Raw genomic sequence first — 18,856 nt, forward strand, 5'->3', positions numbered from 1 at the left:
CACCTACCTCTGCAACATCTATCAGAGGTCAGAATATAGAGATGTGCATAGACTTCAGGAAGAGTACAACACCTACCTCTGCAACATCTATCAGAGGTCAGAATATAGAGATGTGCATAGACTTCAGGAAGAGTACAACACCTACCTCTGCAACATCTATCAGAGGTCAGAATATAGAGATCGTAGAGGAATATAAATATCTGGGTGTCCTTTTGGACAATACGCTTCAGTGGAGTAAATGTCCAGACCTGATCTACAAAGAGCCAACAGAGACTGTACTTTCTCAACAAGCTGGGTTCTTTTAATATAGACTGTACTGTATTGACTCTGTTTTGCAAATCCTTTATTCAGAGTATTTTAACTTTTTGTATTGTTTGTTGTTTTAGCAATGCCACAGTCCGCATAGAGAAACATGCTAAGAAGGATTATTACTACAGCAAGCAAGGTACTTGGAGTCAAACAGACAGGATGAGATATTTAAGGTCAGGTCCCTCCGTAAGGCTCACAAAATCATTTTAGACCCAAGCCACCCCCTGTACCTGAACCTTGAATTACTCCCCTCTGGGCGCAGGTATAGGGCGCAGGTATAGGGCGCAGGTATAGGGCGCAGGTATAGGGCGCAGGTATAGGGCACCCCTCAGCAGGACAAACAGAACCAGACAATCATTTGTGCCAGGTGTGATATCCCTCCTGAATAGCTCGGGTGAATGTTCCCATTGACTCCATAAGGCCAGCAGGCTAGTCTTTTCTTCTTTAAAACAAAATAAGTTGTATTTCTTATTTCTTAATATTATTATTTTTATTGGTGCGTAACTGTTATGATAGTTGTGTTGTCAATCTTGTTTTGTATTTAAACGCCACTTTAAATGTGTACATGACACTGCAACAACATTTCCCCATTGGGACAATAAAGTCAGTAAGTAAGTAAGTAAGAGAGAGCAGTGCCAGAACCCCCCCCCAGTACAGCTGATGGACAGAGGCCGCAGACTTGTTATGTTCATTCAGACAGAAACACACTGAACAGTCAACGTATTTTTCTGCTGAGGGTATTTTCCCCAAGTTTTATCTCTGACATGCAGGGGAGCGGTAGGTCTGATGAGTCAGGGTGAAAGTATAGGATGTTTGTGGTAGCAATGATGAACAGTCTGTTGGCTAGTTGTTATCCGCTGGTGATACTGTATATAGAATATCATAGTGTGGTTTAAAACCCCCTCAGCTACAAGGTCTTAAACCCCCTCAGCTACAAGGTCTTTAAACCCCCCCCCCAGCTACAAGGTCTTTAAAACCCCTCAGCTACAAGGTCTTAAAATCCCATCAGCTACAAGGTCTTAAAACCCCTCAGCTACAAGGTCTTTAACCCCCCCAGCTACAAGGTCTTTAAAACCCCATCAGCTACAAGGTCTTAAGCCCCCTCAGCTACAAGGTCTTAAAACCCCTCAGCTACAAGGTCTTAAAACCCCTCAGTTACAAGGTCTTTAAAACCCCCTCAGCTACAAGGTCTTAAAACCCCCTCAGCTACAAGGTATTAAAACCCCTCAGCTACAAGGTCTTTAAACCCCTCCCCCAGCTACAAGGTCTTAAAACCCCTCAGCTACAAGGTCTTAAAACCCCTCAGTTAGAAGGTCTTTAAAACCCCCTCAGCTACAAGGTCTTAAACCCCCCACCCCAGCCACAAGGTCTTTAAGCACTCCTCAGCCATAATGTTTTTGGGTAGCTTTCTGTATTCTGTAGTGTTACCATGGAAACTGCCTCAGTAACCGTAACCAATATATTCCAGCACTAGCTACAGTTGGTCCTGATCCAGATGTGGGTGAATGTGTCACACACACACTAACACACACCGCATGACCCAGCATGCATCAATTGTGTCTTTAAATCTTTGAGACGGAGCGGAGTGGAGTGGCTGACAGAGGTACACTACATGGCCAAAAGTACGTGGTCACCTGTTAGTCGAACATTTCATTCCAAAATCATGTGCATTAATATGAAGTTGGTCCCCCTTTGCTGCTATAACAGCCTCCACTCTTCTGGGAAGGCTTTCCACTAGATGTTGGAACATTGCTGCGGGGACTTGCTTCCATTCAGCCACAAGAGCATTAGTTAGGTCGGGCACTGATGTTGGGCGATTAGGCCTGGCTCGCAATCGGCGTTCCAATTAATCCCAAAGGTGTTTGATGGGGTTGAGGTCAGGGCTCTGTGCAGAACTGTCAAGTTCTAGACAAACCATTTCTGTATGGACCTCACTTTGTGCACGGGGGCATTGTCATGCTGAAACAGGAAAGGGCCTTCCGCAATCTGTTGCCACAGGTGGAAGCACAGAATCATCTTGAATGTTATTGTTTGCTGTAGCGTTAAGATTTCCCTTCACTGGCACTAAGGGGCCGAGCCCAAACCATGAAAAACAGCCCCAGACCATTATTCCTCATCCACCAAACTTTACAGATGGGACTATGCATTCAGGCAGGTAGCGTTCTCCTGGCATCCACCAATCCCAAATACATCTGAAGGACTGCCAGATGGTGAAGCGTGTTTCATCACTCCAGAGTCCAATGGGGGTGAGCTTTACACTACTCCAGTGAACGCTTGGCATTGAGCATGGTTATCTTATGTTTGTGTGCGGCTGCTCGGCCATTCATTAAGCTCCGACGGACAGTTCTTGTGCTGACGTTGCTTCCAAAGGCAGTTTGGAACTTGGTAGTGAGTGTTGCGACTGAGGACAGATGATTTTTCCGTGAGCTTGTGTGGTCTACCTCTTCGCGGCTGAGCTGTTGTTGATCCTAGATGTTTCTACTTCGAAAATAACAGCACTTACAGTTGACCGGGGCAGCTCTAGCAGGGCAGACATTTGACGAACTGACTTGTTGGAAAGGTGGCATCCTATGGCGGTGCCACATTCAATGTCACTGAGCTCTTCAGTAAGACCAGTAATGCTGTCAATGTTTGTCTATGGAGATTGCATGGCTGTGTGCTTGATTTTATATACCTGTCAGCAACTGGTGTGGCTGAAATAGCCAAATTCACTAACTTGAAAGGGTATCCACATACGTTTGGCCATGTAGTGTATCTAATGGGACTTTGTCTCCATATAGGTAGTACTTCAGGTCAAATATTCTCCTGGATCTCTAGTTATGACACAATGCCCTCGTCTTTCATTCACTCCCTCAGCTCTCAGCTCTTCAGTGCCTTACACTGCTATGCTGCTCGGTCATTGCTCATCCATATATTTATATAGTCTTATTCCATTCCTTTACTTAGATTTGTGTGTATTAGGTCATTGTTGTGGAATTTTTAGATATTGCTGCATTGTCGGAACTAGAAGCTGAAGCATTTCGCTACACTCGCATCAACGTCTGCTAACCATGTGACCAATAAAATTTGATTTGATATATAAGTCCCATGCCAAATATGTGATATATATTCTGACTTAATGAGATCTGACCAGGCTGTTGTCCATGAGGTCAATTATTTTCATGGAATATTGTTTTATTTCTCTATTCATTCAACTGAGTTCCATTGATATTAATCTATTTTGCGAGGACGTCTCTCTCTGGCCAGCCAATTTCTGGTGACTGTCTCTCTGGCCAGTTAATCAGTCCGGCCTATATGTTCACCATGGTGATTTGCCAGGTCTATCTATCCACGCTGGTCTCTGCCAGGCGGTTGTTCATGATGCCCAGGGCACCCACCCCTCCAGAGAAGCCGTTGTGGCCGTGGAGGGAGTTGGATCCTGATTGGCGAGGGTGACCGTTAGCCATCTCTGACAGCTGCTTCTGCATGATGCCCAGGGCACCCACCCCTCCAGAGAAGCCGTTGTGGCCGTGGAGGGAGTTGGATCCTGATTGGCGAGGGTGACCGTTAGCCATCTCTGACAGCTGCTTCTGCATGATGGCCAGGTTCACCTGAGAAATGGAGAGAAAGAGAGGATGACTACTCTCAATGGCCATCAAACAAGTGCCAGACACAAAGCATAGCAGTGAAAAAGAAAGCCATTGATATAGCAGCAATGCGGACCACCTGGGCAGGGACCAGGATTAGTTTGTGTTCCACATATGCTTTATAGTGTGGTTCACAGTACCAAATGTTCCAGGATCTGCAGCCTGAAGTATTTGACAGGGTCTTATCTTTTATTTAACTAGGCAAGTCAGTTAAGAACAAATTCTTATTTTACAATGACGGCCTACCCCGGCCAAACCCTCCCCTAACCCGGACAACGCTGGGCCAATTGTGCGCCGCCCTATGGGACTCCCGATCACAGCCGGATGTGATACAGCCTGGGATCAAACCAGTGTCTGTAGTGACGCCACTAGCACTGAGATGCAGTGCCTTAGACCACTGCGCCACTTGGGAGCCCTTATCTGGGAGCAGTATACATCATGTCCTCCATCTTCCCTCTACCTTATTGGCAGCCAGGAAATCTCTCATGGAGATCATCTCTCCAGACATCCTCCGCCCGTCCACCTCGCTCTCATTGACCGCGTCTGTCTCGATGGACAGGTCCCGCTGCGCCCTCAGATGTCCGGGCACCACCACGTTCCTCCTGGGGAGTCTCTGCTGGGGTTGGTGGCCCCCCTCCTTGGGCAGTGACATGGTGCCTCCATCCTCCTCAACAGCCAGTTCAGCACCTAGAATGAGATTAAGAATAATACAATTTATAATGAACAAAAATAAAATATAAACTCAAAATGTAAAGTGTCTCATGGTTTATGAGCTAAAATAAAAGATCCCAGAAATGTTCCATATGCACAAACAGTGTATTTATATCAAATGTTGCGCAGAAATTTGTTTACATCCCCATTAGTGAGCATTTCTCTTCGGCCAAGACAATACATCCATCTGACAGGTGTGGCATATCAAGTAGCTGATTATGATCATTACATGATCATTACACAGGCGCATCTTGTGCTGGGGACAATAAATGGCCACTCTAAAATGGGCCATTTTGTCACACAACACAATGCCACCGATGTCAAAAGTTTTAAGGGTGAGTGCAATTGGCATGCTGACTGCAGGAATGTTCCCCAGAGATGTTGCCAGAGAATATAAAGTTAATTTCTCTTCCATAAGCCGCGTCCAAGATCGTTAAAGAGCATTCGTCAGTATGTCCAACCGGCCTCACAACCACAGACCACGTGTATTCAGCCAGCCCAGGGCCTCCACATCCGGCTTCTAAACCTGCGGGATCGTCTGAGGGGGCAGGGGGAGGTCACGGTGCTGAGGAGTATTGCTGTCTGTAATAAACTGAAAAACTAATTCTGTGCCCCTGCTCAGTCATGTGAAATCCATAGATTAGTTCCTAGTTCATTTACTTCTATTTACTTCTATTGACTGAATTCCTTATATGAACTGTAAATGAGCAAAAATGTTGAAATTCTTGCATGTGTCACGCTCTGACCTTAGTTCTTTTGTTATGTCTTTGTTTTAGTATGGTCAGGGCGTGAGTTGGGTGGGTTGTCAATGTTTCTTTTTTTATGATTTGGGATTTCTGTGTTTGGCCTGGTATGGTTCTCAATCAGAGGCAGCTGTCATTCGTTGTCCCTGATTGAGAACCATACTTAGGTAGCCTGGTTTCACTTTTGAGTTGTGGGTGATTGTTTCCTGTGTCTGTGTTTGTACCACACGGGACTGTTTCCATTTTAGTTTGTTCATTCACGTTGTTATTTTGTATTTTTGTAGTGTTCAGTTTTATGTATTAAAATGGACACTTACCACGCTGCACATTGGTCTGACCTCTCTTACTCCTCGCCAGAAGAAGAGGACAATCGTTACAGCATGTTGCATTTATATTTTTGTTCAGTATATTTCTAAGCACAATTTTAACCAGTCTGTTTCTGCTCTCTTGCCAAGTGTTTATGGTATTGTCATGACAAACAGTTTGTGTTCGTAAATTGGCTTGAGAGAACACCTCACTCTGACCATTTCACTCACCCTAGCAGAACTGATTGGGCTGTTTTCATGTTATCTAGAGCGTTGGTGACTGTACCTGTGCTGCTGGCAACAGTTTCATTATGTTTACTGACACCGGTCAAATTCAGCGGGTGTTGAGCATTTGTAAATTCAGCACTTATTCTGCGCCCAGAGTGAATTTCCAAACTCACTCTAAGTACAATGGAGTTGGCAAGCTAGCACAACCATGGGCTTGAGTCACTCGACATAATAAAACGGATTCATCGATGAAAACCATCCAATCACACAATAATAATAATCCCACCTGTTTGATGACGATGGAGATGACGTTGAACAGTGAGTAAATACAGCAGACGCCTGTCAGTATAAACAGGAAGTTGCCCAGCCGGTAGGCCGCCTGGTTCACGTTCCCCTCCTCGTACTCCAACCGTTGGCTGCTCACCACGTCACCGAACCCGATGGTGCTGAACGCCACAAAGCAAAAGTACAGAGAGTCTAGATACGCCCAGCCTTCTACAGCAGAGTACATTGCTGAGGCGCAGCAGGAAACCAAGATGGCAGCGGCGCCAAGGATCAGCATAACACAGTATACTGAAGGCTTCCACCCAGCTAGACCCTCCCCCCTGCCACCTCTCCCTCCCCCACCGCTGCCCTCAGAGAGGCGTCGGCAGCCATTTTGGGGAAGCATGGCCTTGCGGCGGCGGCGCTCATGACAGAACTTGAGGACGAAGGCGATGACGGTGATGACACGCTCCAGGAAGAGGTTGAAGAACAAGATGGTGGCGGCACAGCCGATGAGTCCGTAGAAGATGAGGAAGATCTTACCACCGATCGTCGCTGGCGTGGTCATCCCAAACCCTGGAAAACAAGATGGAGGAATATGTGATTATTAAGAAAACGGAATGAAAAGAATATTGGTCAAAGCTAATAATGATGTTTTTGCTTGTATTTATTAGCCATTACATTGTTGCATAGATACATTACTGATAGCATAGTGTGACAAACGAAACTGGATCACACTGAACTGAGTATTTTGTTTAGATAAATTATTTTGAAAGATCCTGTTTCTTTACAATGATAAACCAGTCAATCTGAGCATATTGTTTACTGCCAGCTTTCACAGACAGGTGGAAAAGCACCTTATCAGATACAGCATAGCTCACATGACACAGTCCCCAAATACAAGTATCACACACGCACACATTTTATTTCTCACTCACTCCAGCTCTCTTTTCTCACTTCTTCTCTCATTCTCGCTCCAGGCCCACCACTCCATTGCACTCTAGGAATGTCATCTTTCAGCCCAGTGGAGGAGAATCAATACCATCATTTCAAAGCTGTACAATGTTTTTTTTGTCATTCGTGATGATTCATTTTTAAGTCATTGACTTGGCATATGAAAGATTTGAGAACATTGCCCTGTTCATGTAAAACATGTATAAGTATTCACAGCCAGTCTTCAAGGTTTACAGGGATATAGGATATGTCTGAAATGACACCCTATTCCCTGTGTGGCTCTGGTCCAAAGCAGTGCACTAGATAATAGTGTGCCTTTTCAGACTATAGACATTTACCTATCCTTTGACCGTGATTGTAATAGTTTACAGAAACTGACTGCTTTACATGTACACTATGTCGTCTGTCTGTGAACGTTCCAGCCCAATGCCCAGCTTTCTGATCCTTCAGTCCACTGTGAGCATTCCAGCCTGCCCATTGCCCAGCTTTCTGATCCTTCAGTCCATTGTGAGCATTACAGCCTGCCCATTGCCCAGCTTTCTGATCCTTCAGCCCATTGTGAGCGTTCCAGCCTGCCCATTGCCCAGCTTTCTGATCCTTCAGCCCATTGTGAGCGGTCCAGCCTGCCCATTGCCCAGCTTTCTGATCCTTCAGCCCATTGTGAGCGTTCCAGCCTGCCCATTGCCCAGCTTTCTGATCCTTCAGTCCATTGTGAGCGTTCCAGCCTGCCCATTGCCCAGCTTTCTGATCCTTCAGCCCATTGTGAGCGTTCCAGCCTGCCCATTGCCCAGCTTTCTGATCCTTCAGCCCATTGTGAGCGTTCCAGCCTGCCCATTGCCCAGCTTTCTGATTCTTCAGCCCATTGTGAGCGTTCCAGCCTGCCCATTGTCCAGCTTTCTGATCCTTCAGTCCACTGTGAACGTTCCAGCCTGCCCAATGTCCAGCTTTCTGATCCTTCAGCCCATTGTGCGCATTCCAGCCTGCCCATTGCCCAGCCTTCTGATCCTTCAGTCCATTGTGAGCGTTCCAGCCTGCCCATTGCCCAGCTTTCTGATCCTTCAGTCCACTGTGAGCGTTCCAGCCTGCCCATTGCCCAGCTTTCTGATCCTTCAGCCCACTGTGAGCGTTCCAGCCTGCCCATTGCCCAGCTTTCTGATCCTTCAGTCCACTGTGAGCGTTCCAGCCTGCCCATTGCCCAGCTTTCTGATCCTTCAGTCCATTGTTAGCGCTCCAGCCTACCCAATGCCTAGCTTTCTGATCCTTCAGCCCATTGTGAGCGTTCCAGCCTACACATTGCCCAGCTTTCTGATCTTTCAGCCCATTGTGAGCGTTCCAGCCTACACAATGCCCAGCTTTCTGATCCTTCAGTCCACTGTGAGCATTCCAGCCTACACAATGCCCAGCTTTCTGATACTTCAGCCCATTGTGAGCGTTCCAGCCTACACAATGCCCAGCTTTCTGATCCTTCAGCCCATTGTGAGCGTTCCAGCCTACACAATGCCCAGCTTTCTGATCCTTCAGCCCATTGTGAGCGTTCCAGCCTACACAATGCCCAGCTTTCTGATCCTTCAGCCCATTGTGAGCGTTCCAGCCTACACAATGCCCAGCTTTCTGATCCTTCAGCCCATTGTGAGCGTTCCAGCCTACACAATGCCCAGCTTTCTGATCCTTCAGCCCATTGTGAGCGTTGTCTCTAAACATTTACAGGTTGTACTCTCCCTGTGGGTTACACACGCACAAACATGCAGACACACACACATGGCTCTTATGGACTGATGTACAGAGAGCAAAGCCGTGATGAATCCTATGATGAGTCCAGTTCATCTAGTCCAGGCCTTGACTGCTCTCTCTGTTCCCTGTGAGTTGTCAGTAACAATGGGCACTCAGGTGTAAAAAAACATCTCGCTCCATTTACTTCCAATTTCTGGCTGCCTCTCGGCTTTCACCAAAAATCAATGGATTCACAGTGCAGGGCATCCATTAGTTCCCTTATTGGAGTATACAAGAAGTACAGTTATATATCCTACTCTAGTGGATGCAGTATGGTTATATATCCTACTCTAGTGGATGCAGTATGTTATATATCCTACTCTATTGTAAACACTATGGTTATATATATCCTACTCTATTGGACGCAGTATGGTTAAAAATCCTACTCTAGTGGACGCAGTATGTTTATATATATCCTCCTCTATTGGACGCAATATGGTTATAATCCTACTCTAGTGGACGCAGTATGGTTATATATCCTACTCTAGTGGACGCAGTATGGATATATGTCCTAGTCTAGTGGACGCCGTATGTTTATATATCCTACTCTACTGGACGCCATATGGTTATGTATCCTACTCTATTGGACGCAGTATGGTTATATATCCTACTCTAGTGGACGCAATATGGTTATATATCCTATTCTAGTGGACGCAATATGGTTATATATATATCCTACTCTAGTGGACGCAATATGGTTATATATCCTATTCTTGTGGACGCAATATGGTTATATATATCCTACTCTATTGTATGCAGTATGGTTATATATATCCTACTCTAGAGGATGCAGTATATTTATATATATCCTACTCTATTGGACGCAGTATGGTTATATATCCTACTCTATTGGACGCAGTATGGTTATATATATTCTACTCTATTGTACGCAGTATGGTTATATATATTCTACTCTATTGGACACAGTATGGTTATATATATATATATATATATCCTACTCTATTGTACACAGTATGGTTATCTATCCTACTCTAGTGGACGCAGTATGGTTATATATCCTACTCTATTGGACGCAATATGGTTATATATCCTACTCTATTGGAAGCAGTATGGTTATATATCCTACTCTAGAGGACGCAGTATGGTTATATATCCTACTCTAGTGGACGCAGTATGGTTATATATCCTACTCTAGTGGACGCAGTATGGATATATATCCTACTCTAGTGGACGCAGTATGGTTATATATCCTACTTTAGTGGACACAGTATGGATATATATATCCTACTCTAGTGGACGCAATATGGTTATATATCCTACTCTATTGGACGCAGTATGGTTATATATTCTACTCTAGTGGACGCAGTATGGTTATATATCCTACTCTAGTGGACGCAATATGGTTATATATCCTATTCTAGTGGACGCAATATGGTTATATATATCCTACTCTAGTGGACGCAATATGGTTATATATCCTATTCTTGTGGACGCAATATGGTTATATATATCCTACTCTATTGTACCCAGTATGGTTATATATATTCTACTCTATTGGACACAGTATATTTATATATATCCTACTCTATTGGACGCAGTATGGTTATATATCCTACTCTATTGGACGCAGTATAGTTATATATATTCTACTCTATTGTATGCAATATGGTTATATATATTCTACTCTATTGGACACAGCATGGTTATATATATCCTACTCTATTGTACACAGTATGGTTATATATATATTCTACTCTATTGGACGCAGTATGGTTATATATCCTACTCTAGTGGACGCAGTATGGTTATATATCCTACTCTATTGGACGCAGTATGGTTAAATATCCTACTCTAGTGGACTCAATATGGTTATATATCCTACTCTAGTGGACGCAGTATAGTTATATATCCTACTCTACTGGACGCAATATGGTTATATATCCTACTCTAGTGGACGCAGTATGGATATATATCCGACTCTACTGGACGCAATATGGTTATACATCCTACTCTAGTGGACGCAGTATGGTTATATATACTACTCTACTGGACGCAATATGGTTATATATTCTACTCTAGTGGACGCAATATGGTTATATATCCTACTCTAGTGGACACAGTATGGTTATATATCCTACTCTAGTGGACGCAATATTGTTATATATCCTACTCTAGTGGACGCAATATGGTTATATATCCTACTCTAGTGGACGCAGTATGGTTATATATCCTACTCTACTGGACGCAATATGGTTATATATCCTACTCTAGTGGACGCAATATGGTTATACATCCTACTCTAGTGGACGCAATATAGTTATATATATCCTACTCTAGTGGACGCAATATGGTTATATATCCTACTCTATTGGACGCAGTATGGTTATATATCCTACTCTAGTGGACGCAGTATGGTTATATATCCTACTTTAGTGGATGCAGTATGGTTATATATCCTACTCTAGTGGACGCAATATGGTTATATATCCTACTCTAGTGGACGCAGTATGGTTATATATCCTACGCTAGTGGATGCAGTATGGTTATATATATCCTACTCTAGTGGACGCAGTATGGTTATATATCCGACTCTAGTGGACGCAGTATGGTTATATATCCGACTCTACTGGACGCAATATGGTTATATATCCTACTCTACTGGACGCAGTATGGTTATATATCCTACTCTAGTGGACGCAGTGTGGTTATATATCCTACTCTACTGGACGCAATATGGTTATATATATCCTACTCTAGTGGACGCAATATGGTTATATATCCTACTCTAGTGGACGCAATATGGTTATTTATCCTACTCTAGTGGATGCAGTATGGATATATATCCGACTCTACTCGACGCAATATGGTTATATATCCTACTCTAGTGGACGCAATATGGTTATATATCCTACTCTAGTGGACGCAGTATGGTTAAATATCCTACTCTAGTGGACCCAATATGGTTATATATCCGACTCTAGTGGATGCAATATGGTTATATATCCTACTCTAGTGGATGCAGTATGGTGGATAAGAGTGTCTGCTAAATGACTTAAATGTAAATGTAATGTAAATGGTTATATATCCTACTCTAGTGGACGCAATATGGTTATATATCCTACTCTAGTGGACGCAGTATGGTTAAATATCCTACTCTAGTGGACGCAATATGGTTAGATATCCTACTCTAGTGGACGCAATATGGTTATATATCCTACTCTAGTGGACGCAGTATGGTTATATATCCTACTCTACTGGACGCAATATGGTTATACATCCTACTCTAGTGGACGCAGTATGGTTATATATCCTACTCTAGTGGATGCAGTATGGATATATATCCGACTCTACTCGACGCAATATGGTTATATATCCTACTCTAGTGGACGCAATATGGTTATATATCCTACTCTAGTGGACGCAGTATGGTTAAATATCCTACTCTAGTGGACCCAATATGGTTATATATCCGACTCTAGTGGATGCAATATGGTTATATATCCTACTCTAGTGGATGCAGTATGGTTATATATCCTACTCTAGTGGACGCAATATGGTTATATATCCTACTCTAGTGGACGCAGTATGGTTAAATATCCTACTCTAGTGGACGCAATATGGTTAGATATCCTACTCTACTGGACGCAATATGGTTATATATCCTACTCTAGTGGACGCAGTATGGTTATATATCCTACTCTACTGGACGCAATATGGTTATACATCCTACTCTAGTGGACGCAGTATGGTTATATATACTACTCTACTGGACGCAATATGGTTATATATCCTACTCTAGTGGATGCAATATGGTTATTTATCCTACTCTGGTGGACGCAGTATGGTTATATATCCTACTCTACTGGACGCAATACGGTTATATATATCCTACTCTAGTGGACGCAATATGGTTATATATCCTACTCTACTGGATGCAATATGGTTATATATCCTACTCTATTGGACGCAGTATGGTTATATATCCTACTCTAGTGGACGCAATATGGTTATATATTCTACTCTAGTGGACGCAGTATGGTTATATATCCTACTCTAGTGGACGCAATATGGTTATATATTCTACTCTATTGGACGCAGTATGGTTATATATCCTACTCTATTGGACGCAGTATGGTTATATATCCTACTCTAGTGGACGCAATATGGTTATATATCCTACTCTATTGGACGCAGTATGGTTATATATCCTACTCTAGTGGACGCAGTATGGTTATATATCCTATTCTAGTGGACGCAATATGGTTATATATCCTACTCTAGTGGACGCAATATGGTTATATATTTCCTACTCTAGTGGACGCAATGTGGTTATATATCCTATTCTTGTGGACGCAATATGGTTATATATATCCTACTCTATTGGACGCAGTATGGTTATATATATCCTACTCTATTGGACGCAGTATGGTTATATACATTCTACTCTATTGGATGCAGTATGGTTATATATTCTACTCTATTGGACGCAATATTGTTATATATCCTACTCTAGTGGACGCAGTATGGTTATATATATCCTACTCTAGTGGACGCAGTATATATATATACTACTCTATTGGACGCAGTATGGTAATACATATCATACTCTATTGGAAGCAGTATGGTTATATATCATTTACATTTACATTTAAGTCATTTAGCAGACGCTCTTATCCAGAGTGACTTACAAATTGGTGCATTCACCTTATGACATCCAGTGGAACAGTCACTTTACAATAGTGCATCTAAATCTTAAAGGGGGGGTGAGAGGGATTACTTATCCTATCCTAGGTATTCCTTAAAGAGGTGGGGTTTCAGGTGTCTCCGGAAGGTGGTGATTGACTCCGCTGTCCTGGCGTCGTGAGGGAGTTTGTTCCACCATTGGGGGGCCAGAGCAGCGAACAGTTTTGACTGGGCTGAGCGGGAGCTGTACTTCCTCAGTGGTAGGGAGGCGAGCAGGCCAGAGGTGGTTGAACGCAGTGCCCTTGTTTGGGTGTAGGGCCTGATCAGAGCCTGGAGGTACTGAGGTGCCGTTCCCCTCACAGCTCCGTAGGCAAGCACCTACTCTATTGGACGCAGTATGGTTATATATCCTACTCTAGTGGACGCAGTATGGATATATATCCTACTCTAGTGGACGCAGTATGGTTATATATCCTACTCTATTGGACACAGTATGGTTATATATCCTACTCTAGTGGACACAGTATGGTTATATATCCTACTCTAGTGGACGCAGTATGGTTATATATCCTACTCTAGTGGACGCAGGTTATATATCCCTCTAGTGGAGCAGTATGGTTTATATCCTACCTAGTGGAAGTATGGATATATATCCTACTCTAGTGGACGCAGTATGGTTATATATCCTACTCATTGGACACAGTATGGTTATATATCCTACTCTAGTGGACGCAGTATGGTTATATATCCTACTCTAGTGGACGCAGTATGTTTATATATCCTACTCTAGTGGACGCAGTATGGTTATACATCCTACTCTAGTGGACGCAATATGGTTATATATCCTACTCTGGTGGACGCAGTATGGTTATATATCCTACTCTACTGGACGCAATATGGTGATATATATATCCTACTCTAGTGGACGCAATATGGTTATATATCCTACTCTACTGGACGCAATATGGTTATATATCCTACTCTAGTGGACGCAATATGGTTATATATATCCTACTCTAGTGGACGCAATATGGTTATATACATCCTACTCTAATGGACGCAATATGGTTATATATCCTACTCTAGTGGACGCAATATGGTTATATATCCTACACTAGTGGACGCAATATGGTTATATATCCTACTCTAGTGGACGCAGTATGGTTATATATCCTACTCTACTGAACGCAATATGGTTATATATATCCTACTCTAGTGGACGCAATATGGTTATATATCCTACTCTAGTGGACGCAGTATGGTTATATATCCTACTCTAGTGGACGCAGTATGGTTATATATCCTACTCTAGTGGACGCAGTATGGTTATATATCCTACTCTAGTGGATGCAGTATGGTTATATATCCTACTCTAGTGGACGCAGTATGGTTATACATCCTACACTAGTGGACGCAATATGGTTATATATATCCTACTCTAGTGGACGCAATATGGTTATATATCCTACTCTAGTGGACGCAATATGGTTATATATCCTACTCTAGTGGACGCAGTATGGTTATATATCCTACTCTAGTGGACGCAATATGGTTATATATCCTACTCTAGTGGACGCAATATGGTTATATATCCTACTCTAGTGGACGCAGTATGGTTATATATCCTACTCTAGTGGACGCAGTATGGTTATATATCCTACTCTAGTGGACGCAGTATGGTTATATGTACTACTCTACTGGACGCAATATGGTTAATATATCCTACTCTAGTGGACGCAATATGGTTATATATATCCTACTCTAGTGGACGCAATGTGGTTATATATATCCTACTCTAGTGGACGCAGTATGGTTATATATCCTACTCTATTTTAAATTACAGAACATAAATGTGCTGTATTTAGTATTTCAGTACTGAATAGAAATGCATTAGCTGAGTTTGTCCAAATCCATTTGATTTGTTAACAAGCAATAAAGAAATTAAGAGACATTAAAGCCTTTAGCTGTGTTGCTTAGCTACAAAAGAACAGGGATAAGAATGTCCCTCATGTCATGAACATGCCCTCCCCACCAGGCTTTTGTTTTGCATCACAGTCAGGGTCTTATATCACCCAGACTGAGAGAGAGATCCTGCTTTGCCTGCGGAGGAGATTCCTAGTAATTGGCACTCAAGGCTGCACTAATAGAAGAGATTTTCATATGCACACCAATTACAAGACACACAATAAGCCTAATTAGAACTTGATGGACATCCATATTGAAGCGTAATTTAGTTGGCTGTGATTGTTCTAGTATTGGAATAATTGAACGGTGCCTATTCATAATATAATAACATCCCTATAGTCTACACAAGGGTTTACCAAGCTCAAATTGGATTTGATTTGATTTAGGAGATGGTTAGGAAACCCTGCAAACAGAAATCATTTGAAAAGAACATTAGGCTAAGATCTACATGTTTTGGAGAGCTGAAGAATATTGTCAACAACTGGCCATTTATAATATGTTACACTTTTACTTTAGACAATATTACATGGCAATTAAGTTGTGATATGTGATAATGATATGTGATAATGATATGATCTATAGGGTACATCAAATCTCACCTATGGTCGAGACCACGGTCCCCACGAAGTAGAACGCACCGGTAAAGTCCCACCGAGGTCTGATAGTGTCCACGCGGATCCCAGCCACGTTCGCCTCCTCGTAGTTCCTCAGGAAGTTGTTCAGCTCTTTCTTGCTAAGGTTATACTTTTGGCTGAACTGTTCAAACCGCTGCCCCCAGCGCTCCTTCGCCTCCGCTTCCATCGGCTGTTCCAGTGCTGAAAAGACAGCGGCACCGCAGAGGAGGTAGAGGATTATGAACACAGCTAACATAAGGAACCTGGCGTTATCCTCGTTGAAGGGACCGATGCCACAACAGCAGCCGCTCCGGAAAGCCATTACGTAGGATAATCACCGTTCAACAGGTGTTAGGGACGCGACACATCGTTTTATTATGGAACAAATTATACACTGCTCATCATCTGTCTCTTTAGGTTTATCGTTGAAAATAAAAAATGGTCCAGGATAGAAACTGGTGAAATAGAGTTGGAGGCTGTGAGGATAGAGAGCCAGAGAGAAAAATATGACAGTTTTCCTCATGGAGAGCAGAGAGAAAAAATGTGATATGTTTCATCACGAAGAGCACAGAGACAGAGAGAGAATAAAATAGTTTTCCTCAGAGATTCAACAGTTGTTCACGTCACTGTGAAAAACCCACCACAACAGTACCCATCAGAAGTTGTCAAGGATCTTTGACCATTATTCCAAGTCTAAAATGTCCGGTTATTATCTGTTACAATAAACATATGGCGTCATCCTTGACAGTTGTGCGCTTATCAAAAATAAATACATTACTTTTAACCTCCCTGATATAGAGTTCAAATGTTATTAAACAAAATGTCATTTTAACCGCGTGCAAACACATTTTTTCAAGAGCACCAAACTTGGCTGTGTGAATAGCGAAATAGTTTAAGACGATGCATTTGAGTTGTACCCTCAGCTTTGTCTCAAAAGAACGCCCCTCTCCCAGATGGTGTTGAGAAGAAGACTTTTGAATAGCTTACACTGCATTCATTGAACGGTGAACTCTGTATGAACCCACGGTAAACTCAAGGCTGTTACACTCAACAGTAAGATGTCCGTCTGCAACAGTGCGCGTCTGTCTAACTGACCTCCATCTCGACTAGGCCACGCACTCTGAACAAGCCTCAGTCACAACCCACACCCACCTCCTTCGCTGTTCAGGTGGAGACCTTCACATATGAGCGCAAAATAAAATAAACATGAAGCTACTGTATAAACTTCAGCTTTTGTAAAACATTAATATAACACAACTTAACAATATGAACAACTGTGAATGTACTAAGTCAGTAATGATTACATAACTTATGTATTAATTAATTTAAAAAATGACAGAACGAAAACATTCTGGTTAAACTATCAAGTGGATCAAGACACTGGGCACCATGTGACTTGAGGAGCCAGAAACAATGCTAAGCATGATTCCAACATTTGGGCAGTCTCCTGCCGCTGTCTGTCCACAGAGCATTAGAGATCGGCACCGTGACATCTTCTGTCATGGATCAATATGACTTGACCTTTCAGATCTGAGTCTGAACATTCATATGTTTGCGCATGGGACGTCCAGGGACAATCTGAGCAAATGTCACTACTGTGGAACAAGCTGTTAAAATGCATTATGCACATCAGAGGAAGATGGAAAACAAAAGGCAATTTTTAAAATATATCCTGCTTTGGATGGTTAGTGAACATAATCATAACATTTTTGGTGTAACTGGTGGCGACTTTAGGAAGATTTGAGGAACTAATACTTGCAGACAGAGTTTAACGCACCCAGATCTCAGACAGTTGTTTAGCTCTGTGGATACTTTTGACAGGCAGATTTGCAGCATGTCCACCAGGCTGTGCTCTTACAGGAGGCCACTATTTAGATTTTTAGTTAACCCCAACATTTCTAGTGGAAGTGGTGGTAACTTTGGCACACACTTTGAGGCAGAGAATTTCAGCACCATGGACAGGGATTACGCTTGTTGACAGTACCTCAACATTACTGGTGTAACTTTGGCACACACTTTGAGGCAGAGAATTTCAGCACCATGGACAGGGATTACGCTTGTTGACAGTACCTCAATATTACTGGTGTAACTTTGGCACACACTTTGAGGCAGAGAATTTCAGCACCATGGACAGGGATTACGCTTGTTGACAGTACCTCAATATTACTGGTGTAACTTTGGCACACACTTTGAGGCAGAGAATTTCAGCACCATGGACAGGGATTACGCTTGTTGACAGTACCTCAACATTACTGGTGTAACTTTGGCACACACTTTGAGGCAGAGAATTTCAGCACCATGGACAGGGATTACGCTTGTTGACAGTACCTCAACATTACTGGTGTAACTTTGGCACACACTTTGAGGCAGAGAATTTCAGCACCATGGACAGGGATTACGCTTGTTGACAGTACCTCAACATTACTGGTGTAACTTTGGCACACACTTTGAGGCAGAGAATTTCAGCACCATGGACAGGGATTACGCTTGTTGACAGTACCTCAACATTACTGGTGTAACTTTGGCACACACTTTGAGGCAGAGAATTTCAGCACCATGGACAGGGATTACGCTTGTTGACAGTACCTCAATATTACTGGTGTAACTTTGGCACACACTTTGAGGCAGAGAATTTCAGCACCATGGACAGGGATTACGCTTGTTGACAGTACCTCAACATTACTGGTGTAACTTTGGCACACACTTTGAGGCAGAGAATTTCA

The 18,856-nt window shown here is 42.8% G+C and overlaps 1 pseudogene; it reads right to left on the bottom strand.

The window, feature by feature from the left end:
- Nucleotides 1-2,685: 2,685 nt before the first annotated feature.
- On the bottom strand, nucleotides 2,686-16,455 carry LOC123994343 (annotated as a pseudogene).
- Between the last annotated feature and the right edge of the window lie 2,401 nt (nucleotides 16,456-18,856).

Source organism: Oncorhynchus gorbuscha, linkage group LG14 (genome assembly GCF_021184085.1).
Source record: "Oncorhynchus gorbuscha isolate QuinsamMale2020 ecotype Even-year linkage group LG14, OgorEven_v1.0, whole genome shotgun sequence".
Lineage (NCBI taxonomy): Eukaryota > Metazoa > Chordata > Actinopteri > Salmoniformes > Salmonidae > Oncorhynchus > Oncorhynchus gorbuscha.